A 27382-nucleotide genomic window follows, 5' to 3' on the forward strand; every position below is an offset into this window, starting at 1 on the left:
CAGCACTCACGACTAACATATTTAGATCCCTGGGGACCTCTTCATCTTTTGCCCTGTGTTCTCCAAACAAAAGGTGACGACATTCAAAGCTGTGAAGGTTTGTAGGTTGTTACTTCTGCTGAAATCAGACACAGATACTGCCTTGGGGAGTGAGGAGGGTTGGGATAATGGGAGATCCTTGGTAAGAGTAGAGGCAATTAGCTCTCCAAAATCTTCCTCTCAGCCTGAATGCAAGAGTCTTGTTTCCCTTCGTGTTACGATGTAAGACTCTGAAATTACTCATGAATTAGCACAATATTCCTAACAGTTTATGTTAGTCTTAAGCATGCGTATATGTAGTTTGCACATGTAAGCATGAAACGTGATAGCACAAAACTAGGTAGAGATTTTTAAGATAGTATAAGAAATCTTGAAAATCATTATATAAATGATAGCAATTTATGGGATGAAATGAAACTATTTTGTGATAGTCCCTGTGATAATGGCAATATACCATATGCAACCCAATTATAATGATTGACATAAAATTCATGATTCATTTCCAAATTGAAGGGTTGCCTTAAGAATTTTAATGACAATTGCAATTGCTACTGCCTCTGCAGAGCAGTTTCTCTAAATGGAAATTGGAAAAAATGAAAAGAAAAACGGATTCAGAAAGGTAATCTAATTAGGTATTACTGTCAATAGAATACAAATTATGTGAAAATATTGAGTATAACAACATAATTGTAATTTTTCTGAAATGAAAGCAAGAAACATTAATTTTATGGATAAATTTATAATGCATGAATTGTATATGTCTTTATTATTCATTCAAACATGTCAGCCCATTAACAGAACACCTACAGGTGTGTAATAATGAAGTCCAGCTAGTTCTTCTTGTTTTTGCCAACTTTCAGTCATATAAAAACCATAAATTTCACTTCCCCCACTTTTTTTTTTTTTTTTTTTTTTTGCTATGAAAGTATATTTGCCAAGGTACAAGCATGGAAGGAAGTTTATTTAAATACTAGACATTTGCTGGGTGCAGTGGCTAATACCTGTAATCTCAGCATTTTGGAAGGCTTAGGTGAGAGGATTGTTTAAACCCAGGAGGTCAAGGCTGGAATGAGCCATGATTTCACCACTGCACTCCAGCCCAGGCTACAGAGCAAAACCCTGTCTCAAAAGAAACAAAGTTAGATGTTTGATGTGTAGGCCTCCATTCATACTCTTGCCCTCTGTGACTCTGCAATGTTAGGGTTAGTCTGACTCTGTGATTCAAGGTCTCCATCTATCACCCATAGACACATCTGCACTTAATGATCATTTTCTTGACTTAGAATCCTTCTTTGTTCTTTGGCTGCATGAGACACTCCTTGCCTATGTAAAAAGAGGGTTAACATGTCTAGTCTCTCAAGGTTATCAGAGGAAGATTTTTCTGCAACATCCAGTGCATAGGAATTTACACTTTATTTACTTTATAGAACACATGTCCTGAACTAGATTTACTTTATAGAAAACATGTCCTGAACTAGATGCATTTAACAGCCATGGGCCATTAGTGTTTGAACCTTGGAAGGAATTTTAGAGGTCTGCCCTCACTTGCAAAAGTGCAGTGTTCTTGTTTATCACCTAGGTCCTAAATTTATGAATGAATAGGCTCATCAGGCCAGATGCACAGAAGCAACCAGCCATAGTCTCTCCTAGATGTCCATTTTGCTTCTTTCTCCTTTAGAATATTCTTTATTTTTTGAGACGGAGTCTTGCTCTGTTGCCAGGCTGAAGTGCAGTGGCATGATCTCGGCTCACTGCAACCTCCAACTCCCTAGTTAAAGCGATTCTCCTGCCTCAGCCTCCCAAGTAGCTGGGACTACAGACACACACCACCACGCCCAGCTAATTTTTGTATCTTTAGTAGAGATGGGGTTGCACCATGTTGACCAGGATAGTCTCAATCTCCTGACTACCGCGCCTGGTCCTTTAGAATATTCTTATTCTTTTTTTTTTTTTTTTTTTTTTTGGAGACAGAGTTTCGCTCTTGTTACCCAGGCTGGAGTGCAATGGCACGATCTCGGCTCACCGCAACCTCCGCCTCCTGGGTTCAAGCAATTCTCCTGCCTCAGCCTCCTGAGTAGCTGGGATTACAGGCACGCGCCACCATGCCCAGCTAATTTTTGTATTTTTAGTAGAGACGGGGTTTCACCATGTTGACCAGGATGGTCTCGATCTCTTGACCTCGTGATCCACCCGCCTCGGCCTCCCAAAGTGCTGGGATTACAGGCTTGAGCCACCGCGCCGGCCAGAATATTCTTATTCTTAAATCACCTTACAGTCATTCCTACAGAATCAGTTGCCTTTGTTTCTAACCATGCATGTCTTGTACTAAAACTCTGATCCTGCTGGTGAGAAAGTTTAGTACCTCTCAGAGTTCGGGGGCCCCATTGTCAGGTCTGCCTCCCAAGGTTTACATGCGTGAGCCTCTGCCTCACAGGCTACGTAAGATGCAGTGTGCATGGTGGAGGCTTGCCCCAACAGGAATTCTGCAGGTACTCACTGTCAGGGAGCTGACCTGCAACTCTTGTGCTCCAGCTAGGACTGGAGATAAGGCGCCATCCACTCTCCTAGCCTAGCCTCACTCCTGATCCTCCCTGAGGGGACATTCTTTCCTAACTCATCCAGCCAGAGAAGCACCTTTTCTAATTCTTATGTAAGTCTCGTAAAGGTGCTTGTAAAAACTGGAGGTGGCCCTGCTTGCATCCACGTCTCTCCATCATCCTCGTTTCCTCCCTCCTCTACGAATCAGGGGTCAGGAGGACAGACCGAGAACCTAGATGAAGTGAAAAACCATGTAAGATAATAGGTTCCGAGCTGTTAGTATTACAAGCAAGCATATCACCTGCCCAGGTGGACTGCCTTTTGAAACTTGTGCTTAAATAACATGGAAAACAACCAGAGTGCGACCCCTGAACCAATCAGACTTGAGCTCTTCTGACCTGGAGCCTGCCCCGACCAAGTTACAGACCAGTATGCAAATTAGCTAGATGCTCTTGGTGGCTCCCTGCCAGTCCTCCAGCTCCAGCAAGAGACCCCTTACAAAGTTCCCGTGGTTTTTGTGTCCTTGCAGCCTCAAAGACTCTCTAGGCTTGCAGGCTCCCCGTTTTGGGGTGTTGTACCCCCTTGCCTATTCTTTCAGTCTACACCAGTGGTTCCCAACTGGGGTGATTTCTGTCTCCAGGGACATTTGACAAGGCCTGGAGACATATTTTTTTGTTGTTGTCACATCCTGGGAAGGGGGTGCTACTGCATCAGATGTGTGGAGTCCAGGGATGCTGTTAACCTGTCTGCAATGCATGGGACACACCCATAAAACAAAAAATTGTGTGGTTCACAGTGTCAATGGGACCAGGACTGAGAAATCCTCATTGCAATCCCCCCTGCCTGGATCCTTTTACTTTTATAGTGATTCTTAACTATTTTATCGACCCTTAGACTAATACTTCACCATCCCTTGTCCCGAGCCTCATTCTCACCTAGATGTAGGTGTAACTTTCCTTTTTGTTCCACACCTTGAAGCCACTAAGCAAAGGTAAGGCTGCCCTCACCTCACCAGCTTCCCGTACATTCTTCAAACACTGGAGCTCTGCAATTATTTCAGGCCATTCTGTGGCTCTTCCTACCACCTCCACACCTGAAAGTCAAGCAAGGCCTGTAGGATCAATCTGGTTAATGCTGATAACATTCTTGGTTTTTAAATAGTGTGATTTTAGCCGGGCGTGGTGGCTCACGCCTATAATCCCAACACTCTGGGAGGCTGAGGTGGGCAGATCACTTGAGGTTGAGAGTTCGAGACCTGTCTAACCAACATGGAGAAACTGTCTCTACTAAAAATGCACCCAAAATTAGTGTGGTGGCACATGCCTATAATCCCAGCTACTCAGGAGGCTGAGGCAGGAGAATTGCTTGAACCTGGGAGGTGGATGTTGCGGTAAGCCAAGATCACGTCATTGCAGCCTGGATGACAAGCAAAACTCCATCTCAAAAAAAAAAAAGTGTGATTTTAGACTTTTAGTTCTATTGGTGAAGGTACAGTATATAATAGAAACTGCAACAATTTCATACTAAACCTTTGCCCTTTGCTCTGGCTCTTAAAGGATTCACGTGTTTCCAGCTTTTAACTAGTGTTGTCCAACTTTTGCTTCTGTTGTAATTTATCTCCTTTCTTGGGTTTTTTTCCTTTTCTTACATCGACCTTCTCTACGTCTTTGTGCTGCTCGCCTCACATACTCTTAAGCCTAATTTGAATTTGTTGTTTTAGTCTTTAGTTTCTCCATGCTGTTTCTACTTCTTTAAACAATAGATTTCATCTGAATGGTAGGCAGAATACCAGGAGTCCAAGATGTCCGTGTCCTAATCCTAGAACTTGTAGATATGTTACCTTATATGGCAAAGGGGACTTTGCAGATGTGATGAGATGGGGGGATTATCCTGAATTATCTGGGTGAGCTCAATCTAATGCAGGCATCCCCAAACTACAGCCCACGGGCCGCATGTGGCCCCCTGAGGCCATTTATCTGGCCCCCCGCCGCACTTCAGAAAGGGGCACCTCTTTCACTGGTGGTCAGTGAGAGGAGCACAGTATGTGGCGGCCCTCCAACAGTCTGAGGGACAGTGAACTGGCCCCCTGTGTAAAAAGTTTGAGGACGCCTGATCTAATGCATGAGCCCTTAAAAGGGGAGAACCAGGCCAGGTACAGTGGCTCGCACCTGTAATCCCAGCACTTTGGGAGGCTGAGGCGGGCAGATCACCTGAGGTCAGGGGTTCGAGACCAGCCTGGCCAACATGGTGAAACCCCATCTCTACTGAAAATACAAAAATTAGCCAGGCACGGTGGCTCACGCCTGTAATTCCAGCTACTCAGGAGCCTGAGGCAGGAGAATTGCTTGAATCTGGGAAGCAGAGGTTGCAGTGAACCAAGATCATGCCATTGCCCATTGCACTCTAGCCTGGGCAACAAAAGCAAAACTCCATCTCAAAAAAAAAAGAGAGAGAGACAGAGAGAGAGAGAACTGTTCCCAGCTGTGGTCAGAGACGTAGATGTGGCCATGGAAGCTTTGTTGGAGATGCAATGTTGAGGGCTTTGAAGATGGGGAGAAGAAGCCATGAGCCAAGGACTGTGGACAGCCTCTAGAAACCGGAAAAGGGAAGAGAATGGATTCTTCCCTACAGCCTCCAGAAAAGAATACAGCCTTGCTGCCAGCTTGGTTTCACATCAGTGAGACCATGTTGGACTTCAGACCTCCAGAACTGTACAATGATAAATTTGTTGTCATTTTTTTAAGCCACCCAGTTTGTGGTCACTTATTAGAGCAGCAACAGAAAACCAATGCATTCTCACAGCTTTAATCCTCCACTAAGGTATTTTTCCTCCCAAAACTATTCTTGACTTCTAAAAGACTTTTAATTTTTTTTTTTTTTTTTTTTTTTTGAGATAGAGTTTCACTCTGTTGCCCAACGGGAGTGCATCTATCCTCTGTCTCCCATTACCAAAGATTTATTCAGACATCCTTTCTTGTTCTTTCTAGGAGCTGTGAAGCTGCAGAATTTTGGTTTGTTGGGATGCATCCTGGTGTTCACCTACAGATGTTGTTTTGCAGGTAAGAACAGGAGACTCTGGTCAGGTGCAGTGGCTCATGCCTGTAATCCCAGCACTTTGGGAGGCCAAGGCACGCAGATCACCAGAGGTCAGGAGTGCAAGACCAGCCTGGCCAATCTACTAAAAATACAAAATTTAGCCAGGTGTTGTGGCTGTAATCCCATCTAGTCTGGAGGCTGAGACAGGAGAATCGCTTGAACCCTGGAGGCAAAGGTTGCAGTGAGCTGAGATCACACCACTGACCTCCAGCCTGGGCCACAGAGCAAGACTCTTGTCTCAAAAAAAAAAAAAAGAAAAGAAAATAAAAGAAAAGAAAAAAACAAACAGGAGACGCTAGAGAAGCCACCAGGCCTGTCAAGGTTTCATGGTTCTCAGATGGCAGACTAGCACCACACTCCATGCTCTGACTCACAAACTGGTTCTATTTTCATTTCCTTCCCCTTAAAAAAGTAGAACTATCTCATTGGTTTAAGCAGAACATATTTGGCTTTTTTTTCTCATAAGGAGTCTTAGAAAACACACTGATAGTTGACACTGTCTCTATCAAGGTTTCGTGGCAAAAATGTCCATGGAATGTAGTTCAGGGAGCTTCAGAAAATTTTTAAAAAGCTTCTGTGGTCAAATAAGCTTGGAAAATGCAGCATGTTTATTCCTGCCTTGGAATGCTATCACATACAAAAGCTTAACAACTCAGAAATCTAGGCCGGGCACCATGGCTCACGCCTATAATCCCAGCACTTTGGGAGGCCGAGGCGGGTGGATCACGAGGTCAAGAGATCGAGACCATCCTGGTCAAAATGGTGAAACCCCGTCTCTACTAAAAATACAAAAATTAGCTGGGCATGGTGCTGCACGCCTGTAGTCCCAGCTACTTGGGAGGCTGAGGCAGGAGAATTGCTTGAACCCAGGAGATGGAGGTTGCGGTGAGCCAAGATCACACCATTGCACTCCAGCCTGGGTAACAAGAGCGAAACTCCGTCTCAAAAAACAAACAAACAAACAAACAAAAAAAACTCAGAAATCTATAGTAAAGAAGTTCTACTTCAGAGTTTTCCCGTTTCATAGAACACCCATTAACAGGAGGCAAGAAACGCTAGTATAGAAGTGGCTTCGTGTCTTTTCTGTCGCTTTCACTTGTTGCATGGCTGGTTTAGCACCGTAGGTGGCTCTGGCCTGAGTACGTGATGCGACCCCTTGGGAGTTGAGCAGGTGAATGCATCCCAGAGCCTGCTGGTTACCAGCCGTTCTTCCTTCCTCATCATCAGAACCCCATTTTATGTGGGTCAGTGAGTGCTGAGGCTGCCTTTAAGTGAGATGTGGCCATGTGACATGGTTCTTATCAATGAGATGGGAACAGAAGTCTATAGAGGGGCTTTCAGAAAAGCTTTCACATGCATTTCTTCTTCATCATTCATTTTCCCACCTAGAGTGCAGAGGCAATACATGGAGATGCAACAGCCATCTTGTGACCATGAGAACAAGGGTCGTTTACCAAGGATGACATAAGAGAAAGCTAGTAAGAGCCTTGACCCCTGATGAGGTAAAGTCATTTCACCAGCCTAGGACAGCTTCTAGTCTTCTTGGGAATGTGAGAAGAACAAACTGTTATTTGCTGAAGCTCTTATAGGTAAGTTTTTGCTCCATGTAGCCAAACATTTTTCTAACAAAAATAGTATTTTAATGTGTATTCCTGAGTATCACATAATTTTGCTCTGTAGATGTCGTATTGGCTTTCTTTATAAATGGCAATTTCTGGCCAGGCGTGGTGGCTCACGCCTATAATCCCAGCACTTTGGGAGGCTGAGGTGGGTGGATCACTTGAGGTCAGGAGTTCAAGACCAGCCTGGCCAATGTGGTGAAACCCTGCCTCTACTAAAAATACAAAAAATAATTAGCCAGGTGTGGTGGTGCATGCCTGTAATCCTAGCTACTTCAGAGGCTGAGGCAGGAGAATCACTTGAACCTGGGAGGTGGAAGTTGCAGTGAGCCGAGATGGCACCATTACACTCCAGCCTGAGCAACAAGAATGAAACTCTGTCTCACAAAAAAGAAGGAAAGAAAGAAAAAGAAGGAAAGAAAGAAAGAAAGAAAGAAAGAAAGAAAGAAAGAAAGAGACAATTACTGGGTAGGGTCTAAAGTTTACAAAGCAGGCCAGCAACAGCATCAAGTCACCCAAGTCAGTGGTTCTCAATGTGATGCCCAGACTAGTAGCCTCAGCACCACCTGGGAATGTATTAGAAATGCACATCCTCAGACTTCACCCTAGACCTGCAGAACCTGAGACTCCAGGGGTGTGGCCCAGTGACTTGTGTTTTAGCAAGCCCTCCTGGTGCTCCTTATATACTAACTGAACTTAGTTACACTTTCAACCTCAATGAATTTGTAAACCCAAGCAAGGTAAAACACTTTGAATGAAATAGTTGAGCTTGAACAGCAAGACTCATGCCCACTGCTAACCACAGAGCACAAGCTTTGTGAGACAAGGTGTCTGGCTTTGCCTTGGCAATTCAAACTAAGATAGAAGTACTATAAAGGTAACGGTGACAGAAAAGGAAGCCGCCACCACTTAGAGAGTGTGGTTAATCATGGTTCATGTCAAGGTACCAAGAGGCCAGTGTTGCAATTCTCTCCTTCCCTCTCCTCTCCCCTCCCCTCCCCTATTCTCCTCCTCTCCTCTCCTCTCTTTTTGATGGAGTCTAACTCTGTCGCCCAGGCTGAAGTGCAGTGGTGTGATCTCAGCTCACTGCAAATTTTGCCACCTGGACTCAAGCAATTCTCCTGCTTCAGCCTCCTGAATAGCTGGGATTACAGGTGTGTGCTACCATACCCGGCTAATTTTTTACTTTTAGTAGAGATGGGGTTTTACCATGTTGGCCAGGCAGGAGTCTCAAACTTCTGACCTCAAGTGATCTGCCAGCCTTGGCCTCCCAAAGTGCTGGGATAATAGGAGTGAGCCACTGCGCCCAGCCAGTACTGCAATTTTCAGAGGAAGCTTTCACTTTACCTTTTTGTAATAACATACTGTTTCCTTGCCTCCAACTTGGTTCACAGGGCAATTAGAGTATATATATATATATACAGGATTTCTACAGGTCTCAGCAATTTGAGAATTTGCAAATGTGCATAAGAGTAAAGGCAGGGTAAGGGTATGATTAGAAATGCTCGGTGTGGCTGGAAATGTCATGAGCATGCTTCACTCTCACTCTCAACTTGAGATCTCCAAACTCACTCTCCTCCATCCCAAGGTATCTGCTTTCTCCCTTCTATTAGGCAACCAACCATTACTGAGCACTCTCGATTTTCCAAAGAAGGTGCTCATATATTTTTGGTGAATCCATGAAACCAGTATTTGTAGTGGATGTCTGCTGTAATCCCAGAAGCAGAAGGGGCCCAATTTTCCTTTCCCCACTCTCCCCACACGGTGGAAGCTTCAGGGCACGAGGCGGCTGAGAGTTACTCAAAAGCCGGGGTGCTGAGTGTTTAGCTCTGGCCACAATATCTGGTGGCCAGCACAGCTGATGTCAACACCAGTTTCTCAACTGGCCAATCCCGAGGCTTCGCCCTGTATGACTTTCCCTGCTTCCTGAGTTTCCTTAGGTTCTGCTAAGCCTGGTTCTATAGCCTTCCTAGACTTCTATTGTGTGAATTGTCCAAAATGGATCCAATACATTTCTCTTTTGCCTAAGCAAGCCAGAGGCATTTTGTATTTGCTTTCAACTTAAAAGTCAGAGTAACACAATGTTATTGCCATCTTTTTGAAGTGAAGAAACGGATACTCGGAGGTTAAGGAACTTGCCAGATGTGCAGTACCCAGCCTCCAAGATGGCCCCCAGTGAGCCATACCTCTTAGGTACTTATGTCTTTGCATGGTCTTCCCCATGTTGAATTAGGACCGGTCTGTGTAGAGTTCAGCAGAGACGACATGTGACTTCTGAATCGAAGAGCATAAAGGACATTGCAGCATCTGCTTTTCTCTCTTGGATTGCTTACTCTGGGCAAAGCCAGCACCATGCTGTGAGAATGTATTTACCATGTCTTTTTTTTTTTTTTTTTTCCATTTATATGCCCCTCCCAGGACTAGCCAGTTTTTAGAAATAAAAAACAACTGTGAGGATGCTTTACAAATGTAAAACAATCAATCCAGAACCCACACACCGCCACTTGTTTCATGGGCTCTCACACTCCAGGCCACTGTCCACCTCCCCTAATCACCCCAGGAGTAGGAACTAGAGAACTCGAGATAGTCAGTATGCCCCAGAGCATGCTGCAGTGATTCAAACTATTCAGTCCTAAGCCGGATCACCCTCCCTCACTCATTCCTTCCCACAGAAACCACAATAAAAATGTGTGCCCTGTTTTCACTGTGCTTCCTCTCTGCCTCCTGACTGACCCTGGCATTTCCCCATGTGGCCCCATGGTGTGACACACCACTTCCTCTTGAGATCTGTGAGCATAACAAACAATCTTTTTATTAGTAGTCACTCCTGATCCGATCGTCTTGCCACACCTAGATAATAGTAAAACCTATGTTTTATTTTATTTTTTTGTTTTGTTTTTAGTATCTAATTTATTGTATATTGTATAACATAATGGGAATGTACTTTTTTTCTTTGTTCTTTTTTCTTTTTCTTTTTTATTATACTTTAAGTTCTAGGGTACATGTGCAGAACGTGCAGGTTTGTTACATAGGTATACACAGGCCATGGTGGTTTGCTGCATCCATTCCCCCATCATCTACATTACATATTTCTCCTAATGTTATCTCTCCCCAGTCCCCCTACCCCCTGCCATTCCTCGCCTGCCCCCTCCACCCTCTGACAGGCCCTGATGTGTGATGTTCCCCTTCCTGTGTCCATGTGTTCTCATCATTCAACACCCACTTATGAATGAGAACATGCAGTAAAATATATATTTTAAAACAGAGGACACTCAAGTACCATGTGGTGAAGCCCATATGGAGAGGAACTGAGGCCTCCCACCACAGCCAACCCCCATTGGCCAGCCAAGCGAGTGAGCCTCCTTGGAATCAGATCCACCAGCCCCAGCTGAACCTTCATTTTATGGCAGCCCTAGCCCATACCCATCTGCAATCTCATGAGAGGAGAGAATCTAAGCCAGGCTGCCCATTCGAGCTGCTGCAAAATTTGCAACCTGCAGAGACTGAGAGACAATACATGCTTATTGTTATTTTAAGCCACTAAATTTTGGAGTAATTTGTTCCTCAGTACTTGATTCTAAGTGGAGGAACTGATTCCTCCATTAATCCCATTTGGGGCTTTCCTGTGGCCTCTCCCGTGTGCCAGCATGAGAAATAGCAAGATATTTTGGGCTTCTGACTCAAACGGTAAGAAAAAAATTGTAATTTCACAAAACAAGGATTCAACAGGTAGAGAGCATCCAGGGTTGATTAACAAAGCGGCCCAGTAATCTCACTCAGGCCCCAGGTGATTCTCTTCATTTCTCTGCTCAGCCAGGCTCACTCACCCTGTCAGCGGATCGTTCTCTTTTTCAAAAGATGGCAGCATCATTCCAAGCATCTCATACCGACGGGACAGTGTGAGTTTTCCCAGAAGCCTCTTAACCGACTTACTCCCCACTAGCCAGAATTGCAGTATACGGCCATACCTAAGACAAACACTGGTAAGTAGACTGGCAGAAGGAATGCAGTGATTGGCTTAGACTGATTACCCATGGGAGCACAGTGATTGGCTTAGACCAATTACCAGTGGAGCTAAGCGACTGGTTTTCCTCTGGGGCTGAAGCTTGGAAGTTCTTCACTTTATCACATAGGGCTGGGGACACCCTTCAGCAAAATCCACGTTCTGGCAACAAGGAAAATCTATGTACAAGGGTTGGGTAATGAATGATTTAGGTAATTTATCTTCTATATAAGCCATTAAAGGGCCAGCTGTACTAGCAAGAAGGGCAATAGAGGCCCAGAGAAGGTGTCGGGAAAGCAGAAGAAAGAGTCGGGAAGGTAGGTCAGGGTCAGTTGGAGGGCCTTGGGTTTTACACAGAACGAATAACCTTAATGAGTCACTCCTTAAACCACTGTTTCCTCACACCATTCTCCCTCCCGAGGATGGATTATGCACCTGCTCGCACATCTGACTGTTGCTTTATATCACCAGTTTGGGTCAGGGTGACATGACCCAGCTGCCTCCAGAAGCCTCCCAGCCAATGGACCCAGAGCCGGCTGTGGGCAAATCAGTCAGCTGGTGGCTACCGATTGGAATTCATCCACATTCTCAAGGTGGAGGACAGCAGGAGATGTGTGCAGCCTCCTCCCCTATGACGGGGATGCTACTTGTTTAAATGGTGATTGGTGAGGCCAAAAACACTTGGCCTCCTTTATCTGGATATAGAATAATCCAGCACAAATAGATCAGTAGTAGTAATACAGCAGCAATAGCAGCCCAACTCTTTTATTTTGTAGACGTAGGAAACAAGTTCATGTTGAAGTGACTCGGCCAGAGTCACAAAGGCCAAACCAGAGCTAAGACTGAGTCTTAAGTCTCCTTGCTTTGATTCTCTTTCTCCTTATACTTGTAGGAAGAGTTTCTACGCTAAATGTACGCCAGACCTATAACATCATTTTTCTGCAACACAAAACTGCTTTAGGTAAGTGTTCTAACAGTTCCTCGTGTTCATTTTACATGTACACATTATGTTTGATATGGAGACTTTTGTTTTTAATGTTGTATAATTAGACTTGGAAGTTCCACCCTTAAAACTTTTTATCTGTTGTGTATCAAAACAGGCCAAGATTCCAGCTAATAATATTTTCAACCGATTTTGTCAATCTCCAATAAATTACATAGAAAATTGTCAAAAGTAATTCCTTTCCAGTGACAGCAGAAATCAGGGACTTCAAGTCTCCCGTTCAAGTTCACTAGACTCACTACTTAAAAGGGAATAGAATAAGCTCCCTGAGATGATCTTTCTGAATGAACTCGTTTCTGTCTGCCAACTGACTTGCAGAACTGATTGTGTAATTGAAGCAGATCCACATGACTCGGTGCAGTGGGAATAGCCCAGCAGTTTTGAATTCTTAGATGATTTTCGTTTTTTTTTTTTTCTTGGTTTGTTCGAAGAGATCAAAAGGAAGCTCTATCGCTGTGTGATAAGTGTGCCTCTGTCACTGTTTTCCATACCTTTCCCTTGCAAGATCCATTATAACTTTGGAAATGTGGTGAAATGTGTCTTATCGAACTCTATTAAAGACTAAATCTGGTAAGGGTTAGTCTAGGCGTGTGTGCGTATGCACACACAAGCATGCGTGCCTGCATGTATGCTAGGAGTGGGTAGAGTGGAGAAAGGAAATAAATTTAGGGGTTGCAATTGTAGCACTTGGTACAAAACAAGGATGTTTTGCACACATCTACAGTAAATATGATCTTCGTTATTTTTAGTCACATTATTGCTATACCCAGAAAAATCGTTTTAAAAGCTTTCGAAGGTTAAAGAAATGATTCACAGCAGATCATCAGAATCCAAGTTGGCAATCTGTTCAGTAACCATCGTTACTTTTCTCACTAATGTTCAGGTTGCCAACTTGCTATCAGGAAAACATTCTTAGTCAAGCAAATGATTTAAGATTTATTTGTCCTCACCCACTTTCGCACACAAGTGAATAAGCTAATGTGGGCTGGAAGCAAGATTAGAAACAAACTCTGATTAAACCATTCATTCACCAAATGTACATTAAACACTTGCTATGTGACGGGTTTTGTATCATGAGAAAAGAAACAGTAAACAGGAGCCTGGGTGCAGCTGCTTACACCTATAATCCCAGCACTTTGGGAGGCTGAGGTGGGCAGATTACCTGAGGTCAGGAGTTCAAGACCAGCCTGACCAACATGGTGAAACCCTATTGCTACTAAAAATACAAAAAATAGCCAGGTGTGGTGGCACATGTATGTAATCTCAGCTACTTGGAAGGCTGAGGCAGGATAATTGCTTGAACCCGGGAGGTGGAGGTTGCAGTGAGCCAAAATCGCGCCACTGCACTCCAGCCTGGGCAACAGAGCAAGACTCCCTCTCAACAACAACAAGAAAAAGAAACAGTAAACAGGAAAAGACAAAGGGTTTCCATTCAGTCGAACCCTGTGGTGGAGGCCTGGCCAGCATGCATGGGCACAGACTGGAGAGGCACCAGTCCTGATATGAGCAAGGAGACAATCCAGGAAGGCCTTCAGGAGGAGGTGATGTTAGAATTAAATGTGGAAGGACAGGTGAGGGTAGACAGACATGGAGGTAAAAGGAACAGGAGAAAGAAAGGCTTGAAAGTATGAGGAGGGAGTATGCATGTCAAGGACCTCACGGTTAACATGGTGGCAGGGGGCGGGGGACATCAGCGGGGAGTAAGGGAGTGAGAAGGATGGAGGCAGAGTGTGGGGGGCTCATGCAGGGCTGGGTTGGCTTTGCCAGGAGATCAGACTAAATCCTAATAGCCGTGAGAGCAACTGTAGGAATCATTCCAAGCTAATTGGATTTACTTGGGTTTACTGGAGGAGGGAGGAGGCTATTTGTGTGTTTGTTTAATCCTGTTTGGACAAGCTTTAAGCTTAGTAAAGGACTATACAATATCCTTCATGTTGAAAGAGCCAATATATATGTCATCCATTAATGCAACATTCTCATTATTCAGGGAGTGCATTCAGAGAAATATATTCTCCACAAATATTTCCTTCCTCTGTAACATCTAGGCAGAGGTGGGCAAGAGCAGATAAAAGAGATGGCAAACTTGGCTGGCTTTCTTTATATCCCTCAAGGCCTCACCACTGATACACTGTCTTTGAGTATTTCACACCAACTCTTTTCATCAAGGTCTTAACAACCATTGTGTCAACATGTGACCTTATAAACTGTACACAAAGATCCTTTTTGGGACAATGTGATCATGGAAGAGAAATCTTTCCCCTTGCCTCCTTCTCCCTCCTCAGTTGTGCTTCTGCCTGAAGTCATCTGTGTTTCAGAGATTAAAACGGTGTTCTTTAGGTTTTAGCCACCAGTTTTTATTTGCATGAGCCACACCAAAGAAACTGAGAAATTCCTTTTGTGGCTTGACTACTTGGAACTTTGAAAACAATTAACAGTCAGATTCTCAGTCAGATTCAGATTTCCTTCAAAACCTGCTTTAGGTCACCTCCCCGCGCGACGAAGACACTGAGGCCCAGAGAGGTTAAGTGACTCAGCCAAGGTCAAACAGCTATCTAGGAGCCATGTCCACTTTGTTCCCCTCACTCTTCCCTTGTGTGACTGAGACACTGTGGTTTAATCTGGATCAACCACGTGTGGAAGGGACAGCTGCAGCAGCAGGAACAGCAGCATCAGGCCTTGCTCCAAAGCATCGCAGAGAAAGACAACAACCTGGTTCCTATTGGCAAGCCAGCATCAGAGCATTATGATGAGGAGGAAGAAGAGGATGATGAAGAGGATGAGGACAGTGAAGAGGACTGAGAGGATGATGAGGACGTGCAGGACATGGATGAGATGAATGACTACAGTGAGTCACCTGATGACAGAGAGGTCAATGAGGTGGACATGGATCAGGACCAGTGGATGATCTGGGTAGACAAGGCCGAGTGGCCTCAGGGAGATTCCAGGCCAGCCCAACCTACCCTGCATCCCAACCCCCAACCCCTGCCCACAGAACCAGCTGATGGCCCCAGTGCCTGAAAGTGCCCTTGGGCACCTCCTCAGCTGCTGCCAGGATCTGGTCTCCGTGGCCCCTCTCAGGCCATCAGTCTGCACTTGAAATCCCCAGAGCCTGAGCCTCACTTCACCTTCCTGGCCAGTACCTCACCCCTTGGTTGCCAGGTCTGATTTCTTTCCAAGTTTCTTTAATAAAGACAAAGGAGTGATTTTAAAAAAACAAAGAAAAACAAAACAAAACAAAAAACCCTGCTTTAGATAACCGAAGGATAAGACATGCTTATTTAAAACTTTAAACTTATTATCCTCTCCATAGAGACAGCACCAGGGCAAGTGAGAGCCGGACGGGCACTGGGCAACTCTGCCTCACTGAGGAAAAATAACCAACGTGGGCAAAGGAGATCCTAAGAAGCCAAGAGGCAAAATGTCATCATATGCATTTTTTGTGCAAACTTGTCTAGAGGGGCATAAGAAGAAGGTGCTTCAGTCAGTTTCTCAGAGTTTTCCAAGAAGTCCTCAGAGAGGTGCAACACCATGTCTGCTAAAGAGAAAGGAAAATTTGAAGATACAACAAAGGTGGACAAGGCCCGCGGTGAAAGAGAAATGAAAACCGTTCTCTCTCCTACAGGGGAGACGAAAAAGAAGTTCAAGGATCCTGAGGCCCCCAAGAGGCCTCCTTCAGCCTTGTTTCTGTCCTGTTCTGAGTATTGCCCAAAAGTTACAGGAGAACATCCTGGCCTGTCCATTGGTGATGCTTGGAAAAGAAGCTGAGAGAGACGTGGAATGACATTGCTGCAGAGACAAGCAGCCGCGAAACTGAAAGAAGAATACAGAGGATCTTGCTGCATATCGAGCTAAAGGAAAGCCTGATGCAGCAAAAAAGGGAGTGGTCAAGGCCGAAAAAAAGAAAAACAGGAGGAAGCTGAGGAAAATGAAGAGGATGAGGAGGAAGAAGATGAAGATGGTGATCATGAATAAGCTGGTTCTCGAAGTTTTTTTTCTTGTCTATAAAGCATTTAACCCCCCTATACACAACTCACTGCTTTTAAAGAAAAAAATTGAAATGTAAGGCTGTATAAAATTTGTTTTTAAACTGTACAGTGTCTTTTTATGTAATTAACATACTACTGAAATGTGTCTTTAGATAGCCCCGTCCTAGTGGATTCTCTTCTCTTTTTTTTTGAGACGGAGTCTCAGTCTGTCACCCAGGTTGGAGTACAGTGGCACAATCTTGACTCACTGCAACCCTCTGCTTCCCGGGTTCAAGAGATTCTACTGCCTCATCTCCTGAGTAGCTAGGATCACAGGCCCGAGCCACCACACCCTGGTAGTATATTCAGTAACCACTAATCTTGCCTGGTACAGTATGGGGGTTGTAAATTGGCATGGAAATTTAAAGCAGGTCCATCTTGGTGCACAGTACAAATTAGTTACATATGAGGATGGTAGTTTTTTCATCTTCAGTTGTCTCTGATGCAGCTTATACAAAATAATTGTTGTTCCATTAACTGAATACCACTCTAATTGAAAAAAAAAAAAAAGTTGCAGCTGTTTTGATGACATTCTGAATGCTTCTAAGTAAATGCTATATATATATATATATTTCAAATTTAAAAGTATTGAAGGCCGGGCGTGGTGGCTCATGCCTGTAATCACAGCACTTTGGGAGGTGGAGGTGGGCAGATCACGAAATCAGGGGTTCAAGACCAACCTGGCCAACATGGTGAAACCCTGTTTCTACTAAAGATACGAAAAAATCAGCTGGACGTGTTGGCGCATGCCTGTAATCCCAGCTACTGGAGAGGCTGAGGCAGGAGAATCGCTTGAACCCAGGAGGTGGAGCTTACAGTGAGCTGAGATCACATCATTGCACTCCAGCCTGGGTGACAAGGGCAAAACTCTTGTCTCAAAAAAAAAAAAAAAAAAAAGGCAAGAAGTCTTAAGGTCACCTCTAGTGGTGGGCATATTCATTCGGATAAGGCCATTAAAAAAGAAGGTGGAGAAGGAACATGAGTTAGTACTTGAAATTCTGCTGTCTTGACACAAATAACCTATCTCAAAATGATAAATGTATTTGTTAATGCAATTTACACATTTTCTACATAGCACATGTTTTGTATGTGGTGTTGAGCATAGAGGTCTTCATTATGCGTCAGGAAATGGAAGTTCCACTTTCAATATGAGCTTCGCCTCTGTCACAAAAGGCTTTATTATTCAAAATGTTCAGACCCCAGTTTCTGTCTTGACTGAGAAGAATTCAAGGACAGAGAATGTTCTAGTCTCCTTTGTATCTCTAGTATCTAGTACAGGGCCCCAAAATGTTTGAGGGTGGAATGACGAGGGAAGGAGGGGAAAGAAGGAGGAAGAGACTTATGTTGTAACATCAGTCCTGGTGTCAGCAATATGAATTAAAACAGTTTGCAGGGTTTGTTGAAATACGCCGGGCGCGGTGGCTCAAGCCTGTAATCCCAGCACTTTGGGAGGCCGAGGCGGGTGGATCACAAGGTCAAGAGATCGAGACCATCCTGGTCAACATGGTGAAACCCCGTCTCTACTAAAAATACAAAAAAAAATTAGCTGGGCATGGTGGCGTGTGCCTGTAATCCCAGCTACTCAGGAGGCTGAGGCAGGAGAATTGCCTGAACCCAGGAGGCGGAGGTTGCGGTGAGCCGAGATCGCGCCATTGCACTCCAGCCTGGGTAACAAGAGTGAAACTCCGTCTCAAGAAAAAAAAAAAAAAAAAAAATACAAGAAAAAAAAAAAAAAATAGAAATACAAAAATTATCTGGGCGTGGTGGTGCATACCTGTAGTCTCAGTTACTTGGGAGGTTGAGGCAGTAGAATTGCTTGAACCTGGGTGACAGAGGTTACAGTGAGCCAATATCGTGCCACTGCACTCCAGCCTCATGACAGAGCAAGACTCTGTCTCAAAAAAAAAAAAAAAAAAAAAAAAAAAAAGTATGATCTTCTCAAGAGCCACCCTAACCAGATTCCGTACAATGTTAAAACACATCACCCAGGCCAGGCGCAGTGGCCCACGCCTGTAATCCCAGCACTTTGGGAGGCTGAGGCGGGCGAATCACAAGGTCAAGAGATCGAGATCATCCTGGCCATGGTGAAACTTCGTATCTACTAAAAATACAAAAATTAGACAGGTATGGTGGCATGGGCCTGTGGTCCCAGCTACTCAGGAGGCTGAGGCAGAAGAATCGCTTGAACCCAGGAGATCGAGGTTGCAGTGAGCCGAGATTGTGCCACTGCACTCCAGACTGGGGACAGAGCAAGACTCCTTCTCGGGGCAAAACAAAACAAACAAACAAACAAAAAAACACCACCCAGAAAAGAAAGCACCTTCGGTTCATGCCGGAGAATCTTTCTTGCCAGTAAAAAGTTAAAAAAAAAATTAAAAACACATCACCCAATTTGGGCAGTGTTACCAAATGCATCCATTTTTCATTGCAAGTTCTTGCCCTTTTTTCCTTATTTATTTATTTATTGTTTTCGTTTTTTGTTGTTTTGAGACAGAATCTTGCTCTGTTGCGCAGGCTGGAATGGAGTGGCCAGATTTCAGCTTACTGCAACCTCTGCCTCCCGGGTTCAAGCAATTCTCCTGCCTCAGCCGTCCTAGTAGCTGGGATTACAGGTGCCTGCCACCAAACCCAACTAACTTTGACATTTTTGTGTTTTTAGTAGAGATGGGATTTTGCCATGTTACCCAAGGTGAACTCCTGACCTCAGGTGATCTGGCCACCTTGGCCTCCCAAAGTGCTGAAATTACAGGTGTGAGCCACCACGCCCAGCCAATTTTTCTTTTTTAAAGAGACAGGATCCACAAGATGATGGAGATCCAAAGAAAAGAAAAGAGAGACAGGATCTCATTGCCCAGGCTGGTCTCAAACTCCTGGGCTCAAGTCATCCTCCAGCCTCAGCACTGCCCCCCCCCCCCCGCCCCCGAGCCCAATTGCTGGGATTACAGGTGTGCGCCACTTAAAGTTTTGCATTTATTTTCAATTTTTTTTCCGCTCCTTTCCCAGTCCACTAGAATTTTAAATAAACTCCCCACATGCTGAGCTGTGTGATTCCCTTATCCTATCACTCAGCCTCTGCAGTTGAATTAAATTATTGTCTCATTAAAAAAAAAGAAAAAAGCCTCGGGCATGGTGGCACGTGCCTATAATCCCAGCTACTCTGGAGGCTGAGGCAGGAGGAGAATTGTTTAAACCTGGAAGGTAGAGATTGCAGTGAGCCAAGACCACGCCGCTACGCCAGTTGGGCAACAGAACAAGAGTCCGTCTTAAAAAAAAAAAAAAGAAGAAGAAAAAGAAATAATACATTTAGATAAGTCAACATTAGGAACTACTTATTACCCTCATAGAACATATTCTATTGTTTTAGGTGCAAATATTTCCAAAATGTAACTATGTATATATTTTTCCTCTTAATTTACCTGAAAGATGCTCACAGGTATTGAACTCAATGAAGGAGTTTTTTTTTTAAGAAGGAGTTTCGCTCTGGTTGCCAAGACTGGAGTGCAATGGCATGATCTCGGCTCACTGCAACCTCCGCCTCCTGGGTTCAAGCGATTCTCTTGCCTCAGTCTCCTGAGTAGCTGGGATTACAGGCACGCACCACCATACCTAGCTGATTTTTTTTGTATTTTTAGTAAAAACAGAGTTGCATCATGTTAGCCAGGATGGTATCAATATACTGACCTTGTGATCTGCCCACCTCATCCTCCCAAAGTGCTGGGATTACAGGCTTGAGCCACTGCGCCTGGCCAGAGGTTACATTTTAAAAGTATTTTGTTGATTTATCAGTCAGCAATGACTTCATCTGCCTGCTCAATGAAAGACCACTAGAGTTTTAAATAAACTCCCCACATGCTGAGCTATGTGATTCCCTTATCCTAGCACCCCAGCTTCTGCAGCTGAATGACATAAGGTGAGCAATGCTACAGTCTGAAGACTCAACAAAGGCACACTTTGTAGATGCCAGAAGAGTTAAACTGAACTTTAATAATAACTTCAGGCCGGGGTGCCAGGGGAGGGAGAGGACCAGGACAAATAGCTGATGCATGCAGGGCTTCATACCTAGGCAATGGGTTGATAGGTGCAACAAACCACCATAGCACATGTGTACCTATGTAACAAACCTGTACATCCTGCACAGCTACCCTGGAACTTAAAATAGCAATTACTTAAGGTTTATCTTACAATGCTGCCACCTCCTCCAAACAAGTCTGGAGATTGAACGGGCATGATTTTAATAGGAGAGGGGTGGAGGGTGAGGGCTGCAACTGGGGAGATGGGAGAGGAGGAGGAGGCAGATTGAAAATAATGTAAAATTTAAAATCCTGGTCACTGGGTGGAAAGCGTGGGGGAATATGGGTTAAACTTAAGGGACACACTAGGAGTTAATCATTCAGGGTACAGGGTGAACGCAAGCAGGAATTCTAAAAATAACGACTTCTCCTTCAAAACTGAAGCAGTCTGCAAGAAGCAGAGTTGGAGGAGCTTATTAGCTTGACTTATTTGCCCTCTGCAGCTGATGCTCCCAGTTTAAATCCTGGCACAATCCTAAAATAAGTGTTAGCTCTGCAAAGGTAAAAAGAATTGAGGACACTGAAGAACATGTATCAGGTGAGTTTAGTGGCACAGAACTAGCTCACAAGCCCACATTGTATTGGGGCAGCTCCGACCTCTGCATTCTTGTGTCTATGCACAAAGGTAACTGAAAAGGAAGCAGTCAGGTAACTCACTACGGCAAGCCTTGCTCCTGTTCCACCTCTTCTCATTTGGTAGTGTCAGTTGCTTCGGAAAGAACAAGGGGAAAGGAAAGGTTGCCAAAAAAAGGCATTCCATTGTGTGTACATGTCAGTTTCACAGTCTGTGCCTTTTATGCAAAAGATGCCCTTGCTAGGTACCATTTCCTCCTAGTTTACCACCAAGATGGACAATAGACCTTTTCAACAAACCCTGCAAACTGTTTTAATTCATATTGCTGACACCAGGACTGATGTTACAACATAAGTCTCTTCCTCCTTCTTTCCCCTCCTTCCCTCGTCATTCCACCCTCAAACATTTTGGGGCCCTGTACTAGATACTAGAGATACAAAGGAGACTAGAACATTCTCTGTCCTTGAATTCTTCTCAGTCAAGACAGAAACTGGGGTCTGAACATTTTGAATAATAAAGCCTTTTGTGACAGAGGCGAAGCTCATATTGAAAGTGGAACTTCCATTTCCTGACGCATAATGAAGACCTCTATGCTCAACACCACATACAAAACGTGCTATGTAGAAAATGTGTAAATTCCATTAACAAATACATTTATCATTTTGAGATAGGCTATTTGTGTCAAGACAGCAGAATTTCAAGTACTAACTCATGTTCCTTCTCCATTTTCTTTTTTAATGGCCTTATCTGAATGAATCTCTGTGCTTACTACTAGATAGGTGACCTAAGATTTCTTGCCTTTTTTGCATGTGCCACCATGCCCAGCTAATTGTTGTATTTTTAGTAGACGCGGGGTTTTACTGTGTTGGCCAGGCTGGTCTCGAACTCCTGATGTCATGATCTGCCCACCTCGGCCACCCAAAGTGTTAGGATTACAGGCGTGAGCCACCATGCCCAGCTGACTTCTTGCCTTTTCCACTGAATGGTTTGGAGCACACACAAAGGGCTCACGCCTGGCGCTGTCACTTACTAGCAGTATAAATTTGGGCAAGATTCTTAACTTTTCTGAACCTCAGGTTTCACAACTAGGACCCAGGGCTAATACTTCTTTTCTCGTGGGGTTGCTGTGATATTAAAAATAAAATACTGGGACACAGTAAGCATGCAGTAAATAGAAGTGGTTGTTGTTAACAAAGAGACTGTCTACCATCGCCTCTTATTCTAAGCCCCCTTTCTGAGAGAGATGGAGAAAGAAGGCCTAGGTGGCAAGTGTGGCTTTCTGGAGACAGCAGGACTTGTAGGTGTTGCAGCATGATGCAGAAGCAGAGCTTCAGTTCTCCCAGGACAGTCTTCCATTTTGTTTTGTTTTTTTTTTTTTTGTTTGTTTGTTTTTTTTTTTTGAGACGGAGCTTCGCTCTTGTTACCCAGGATGGAGTGCAATGGCGCGATCTCGGCTCACCGCAACCTCCGCCTCCCGGGTTCAGGCAATTCTCCTGCCTCAGCCTCCTGAGTAGCTGGGATTACAGGCATGTGCCACCATGCCCAGCTAATGTTTTGTATTTTTAGTAGAGACGGGGTTTCACCATGTTGACCAGGACGGTCTCGATCTCTTGACCTCGTGATCCACCCGCCTCGGCCTCCCAAAGTGCTGGGATTACAGGCTTGAGCCACCGCGCCCGGCCGACAGTCTTCCATTTTGTTAGGACAGAGTGTCCTGACGCAGCTAGGCTTTTGGGAGTAAGCACATGGTAACCCAGGAAACTGGAGTTGAAGGTGTGGGTGCCAGAGACGAGGAGAGGTTCCAGGAATCATGAGAAGTTTCTAAGTTTATAGATAAGCTGGTGACACGAAACCAGGGAATAGATCGGGTCGTATTTATTTATTCCCTTATGAGCAACTCTCAAATCTTTTTGCTTTCAGATGTGGCAAATTCATCCCGTCTCTGCTGCAGCTATGAGTCTCAGAGAAAGTAAGTCTCCATTGCTTGGGTAAATACATCTATTGCCTTTCAACCCTACCCTACTTTGAGTTGTCAGGTCTCTTCCCCTTTCCCCACTCTCCCTTGTGGATCCAAAAATGATTCTAGAAAGTACAACTTGAAAACCACTGCCATGATGCAATGTTGGGAACCTTGTTCACATGCTAAAGCTCAATATCACTTTGACTTCAGCTGAAGATCACTAAAGCTCAGTATCACTTCAACTTCAGCTGAAGATCGCTAAAGCTCAGTATCACTTCAACTTCAGCTGAAGATCACTAAAGCTCAGTATCACTTCAACTTCAGCTGAAGATCGCTAGAACTCAATATCACTTCTACTTCAGCTGAAGATCACTAGAGCTCAGTATCACTTCAACTTCAGCTGAAGATCACTAAAGTCAGTATCACTTCTACTTCAGCTAAAGATCACTAGAGCTCAATAACACTTCTACTTCAGCTGAAGATCGCTAAAGCTCAGTATCATTTCAACTTCAGCTGAAGGTCACCAAAGCTCTATCACTTCTACTTCAGCTTAGGATCACTTCTCTCATTGCCTCTTTAATGTCTGCTTCACAACATTTATCACAAGTTAGTTGTGTGATGAGCTGTCATCCTCACAAGAACCTTACCTCCAATGAGGGCAGGGAATGAGGTGAATCTGTTTAGATTTGACACTATGTCTTCAGTGCCTAGGCCAATGCCTCAGATATTGTAGGCTCTGGGAAAAAGTGTTTGGGACTAGAATAACCAGAGAACTGGGGGAAATCCAATCCTAGTCTCACTTAGGGGAAGTCAGAATAACATAATGTAGTTCATGTTGTATAGTTCTTTGGAGGCAAAACAAAAATGAAATAGTGCACCAAGCCTTTGGAATCTTTCTTGAGGCTGGACCTGGTGGCTCACACCTGTAATCCCAGCACTTTGGGAGGCCAAGGCAGCCAGATCACTTGAGGTCAGGAGTTCGAGACTGGCCTGGCCAACATGGAGAAACCTTGTCTCTACTAAAAATACAAAAATACAAAATTACCTCAGTAGATCCGCCAACCTCGGCCTCCCAAAGTGCTGGGATTACAGGCCTGAGCCACAGCGCCCAGCCTCATTTTAAAACTATTTTTAAAATTTTAATTGTGAAATTAAAGGGATCTATTCTGAGGATACCTAAGAATGACCATGCCTGGAAGCATTAAACTTGTCTACCCATCCACACTAGGTAGCCACATTCTCGAATATGACCACCAACATATTTGTATTCGCTTCTTTAATTCACCTGAGGACTCTTAAAGTGTGTCAAAATTGATCTGTATGTGGCAGCAAAATGCCCACCTTGGAGCTGAGTGCTAACTTATGCTCAGGACCAACTGCATGATTTGCAGAGCTAAGTACAAAATGAAAATGCAGGTCCCTGTGTGAGTAAACAGACTGTATGCTCCAGAAGCGGGCACTGCCTGTCTTAAAAGTGCTTCTCCAGAGAAATACTGCCTTTGTCAAAAACCCTCACTTTTTTTTCCCTACTGCTAAGCTGATTATCCTTAAAATTTATCAAAGAAGGCCGGGCGCGGTGGCTCAAGCCTGTAATCCCAGCACTTTGGGAGGCCGAGGCGGGTGGATCACGAGGTCAAGAGATCGAGACCATCCTGGTCAACATGGTGAAACCCCGTCTCTACTAAAAATACAAAAAATTAGCTGGGCATGGTGGCGTGTGCCTGTAATCCCAGCTACTCAGGAGGCTGAGGCAGGAGAATTGCCTGAACCCAGGAGGCGGAGGTTGCGGTGAGCCGAGATCGTGCCATTGCACTCCAGCCTGGGTAACAAGAGCAAAACTCCGTCTCAAAAAAAAAAAAAAAAAAAAAAATTTATCAAAGAAGTGGTGCCCTTATATTGTCCTATTAGGAAGTCTCCTTTGGCGTCCTGCTCTTTTGAATTATATCTTACCCAAGCGGGATGAAGTATCACAGGGTTGGTACCCGTACCCTAGCTCCAAGAGTACCAGGGAGAATTCCCCAAACATTTTCTGGTTTACTTAGTTTTGTAAATTATATCTGTCAGCCGTATTTACCAAGTGCCTTTTATTTTTTGAGACAGGGTCTCCTTTTTCTCTCTACCCAAAGTTGGAGTGCAGTGGCATGACTATGGCATACTGTAGCCTTGACCTCCTGGGTTCAAGCAATCCTCCCGCCTCAGCCTCCTGAGTAGCTGGGACTACAGGTGCACACTACCACAACCAGCTAATTTTTTGTAGAGATGGGGTCTGGCTGTGTTGCCTAGGCTGGTCTCAAACTCCTAGGCTCAAGCAGTCTTCTGGCCTCAGCCTTCCAAAGTGCTGGGATTACAGGTATAGCCACTGTGCCTGGCCTAAAAGTTTTTTACATGATAGATGTCTGAATACCTTTTGAGTCTCTTCTCTGATGATTAATTTATTCAAGTTATTTTATGTCTCCTTGGGACAAAATTTGAAACATATTTTTCTAATTGGTGATTTCTTTTAGATTTTCTCATTCGTTTCCATGAGATTAAATGTTATAGTTGCTTATTATCTTTTTTTTTTTTTTTTTTTTTTGAGGTGGAGTCTTGCTTTGTTGCCCAGGCTAGAGTGTAGTGGAGCAATCTCGGCTCACTGCAATCTCCGCTTCCCAGGTTCAAGGGATTCCCCTGTGTCAGCCTCCCGAGGACGTGGGATTACAGGCACCCACCACAGTGCCCGGCTAATTTCTGTATTTTTTAGTAGAGACAGAATTTCACCATCTTGGCCAGGCTTGTCTCACACTCCCAATCTCATGATCCACCCACCTCAGCCTCCCAAAGTGCTGGGATTACAGGTGTGAGCCACCATGCCCGGCTGTTGCTTATAATTTCATTCATCAGTGAGGAGTCTGGGATTATCTTCTTTTTTTTTTTTTTTTAGAAAGAAAGAGAGAAAGAAAAAAAAGAATAATAATAAAAAAAAAAAAGAATAAAGAAGAGGCATAAAGAGAAAGAGAAAGAGAGAGAGAATGGGGGTATTGCTTTATTGCCCGGGCTAGAATGCAGTCTAAATATGGGTATGCCTATAATTGTGCTTAATAATGGAGACATGAAAAAAAAATGAGGGAAGAAAATAACAAACAAGGAGCCAACCAATATTTCATTTAAACTTGTAAGTTGATATGATGTGGTACTGATAAGAGTGTATATTTTGTGTATTTAAAGTGGATGGGATTATCTTCTTTTTCATCTTTGTTCTGTATTTTTGCTTCCTTCTCTCCTTTTTAAAAAAAATTAATCTGGCTTAGGAAAAGTTTATCTCTCTTCCTATATTTTTCAAAGAATCAACATTTAAATTATTATATTTTTAGCTTTTATTTTTATTATTCTCCATACTTTCTAAAAGAATATTTTATGGATTTTTTCTAATTTATTAAGATTACTGTCAGGCCGGGCACGGTGGCTCAAGCCTGTAATCCCAGCACTTTGGGAGGCCGAGGCGGGTGGATCATGAGGTCAAGAGATCGAGACCATCCTGGTCAACATAGTGAAACCCCGTCTCTACTAAAAATACAAAAAATTAGCTGGGCATGGTGGCGCGTGCCTGTAATCCCAGCTACTCAGGAGGCCGAGACAGGAGAATTGCCTGAGCCCAGGAGGCGGAGGTTGCGGTGAGCCGAGATCGCGCCATTGCACTCCAGCCTGGGTAACAAGAGCGAAACTCCGTCTCAAAAAAAAAAAAAAAAAAAAAAAAAAAAAAGATTACTGTCAAGTTTTTTGGGGGGATTTTTTTGGGGGGGGTTTCTTTTTTTGAGACGGAGTCTCACTCTGTCACCCAGGCTGGAGTACAGTGGTGCGATCTCAGCTCACTGCAACCTCCGTCTCCTGGGTTCAAGTAATTCTTTTGCCTCAGCCTCCCGAGTAGCTGGGATGACAGGCATGGACCACTATGTCTGACTAATTTTTGTATTTTTGGTAGAGAAGGGGTTTCACCCCATTGGCCAGGATGGTCTTGATCTCTTGACCTCTTGATCTGCCTGCCTTGGCCTCCCAAAGTGCTGGGATTATAGACATGAGTCACCACGCTCAGCCTAGGTTTGTTCTTATTACAATCTTTCTTCTCTGGAAATTAATGTGTTTAAGACTATAGAATTCCTTCAGAAAACAGCTTTTACTATATTCCATTCCCTTCATTTTGCATATTTTCCTTTTTATTGCATTCCATATGTCTAATCTGTTTTGATTTTCTTACTAATCCAAGATTTTTAGAAATGTGTTTCCTTTTCTTCTTTCTTTCTTTCACTTTTCTTTTTTTTTTTTTAGACAAAGCCTTGTTCTGTCACCCAAGCTGACATGATTATAGCTCACTGTGACCTTGAACGCCTGTTTTCAAGTGATCCTCCCACCTCTGCCTCCCAAGTAGCTAGTACTACAGACAGGCACCACCATGCCTAATTTTTTTTAAAATTTTTTATA

General features: G+C 44.0%; 1 long non-coding RNA gene and 1 pseudogene across 4 annotated transcripts in view; both read left to right on the forward strand.

Annotated features, from left to right (window-relative positions):
* Positions 1–2142: 2142 nt before the first annotated feature.
* The window catches only part of LOC141584339 (uncharacterized), a 33157-nt gene continuing 7917 nt past the window's right edge, over positions 2143–27382 (forward strand). The window contains exons 1-3 of one of the 4 annotated variants that reach the window (XR_012517340.1): positions 2143–11275; positions 12188–12256; positions 22888–24542. This is a non-coding gene — a long non-coding RNA (uncharacterized LOC141584339). Of the gene's footprint in view, positions 12257–22887; positions 24543–27382 lie in introns of those variants that run through there. The other 3 variants (XR_012517342.1, XR_012517339.1, XR_012517341.1) reach the window with 3 other exon arrangements.
* On the forward strand, positions 14069–15868 carry LOC141584338 (anaphase-promoting complex subunit 15 pseudogene; annotated as a pseudogene).

Source organism: Saimiri boliviensis, chromosome 4, assembly GCF_048565385.1.
Source record: "Saimiri boliviensis isolate mSaiBol1 chromosome 4, mSaiBol1.pri, whole genome shotgun sequence".
In the NCBI taxonomy this organism is placed as follows: domain Eukaryota; kingdom Metazoa; phylum Chordata; class Mammalia; order Primates; family Cebidae; genus Saimiri; species Saimiri boliviensis.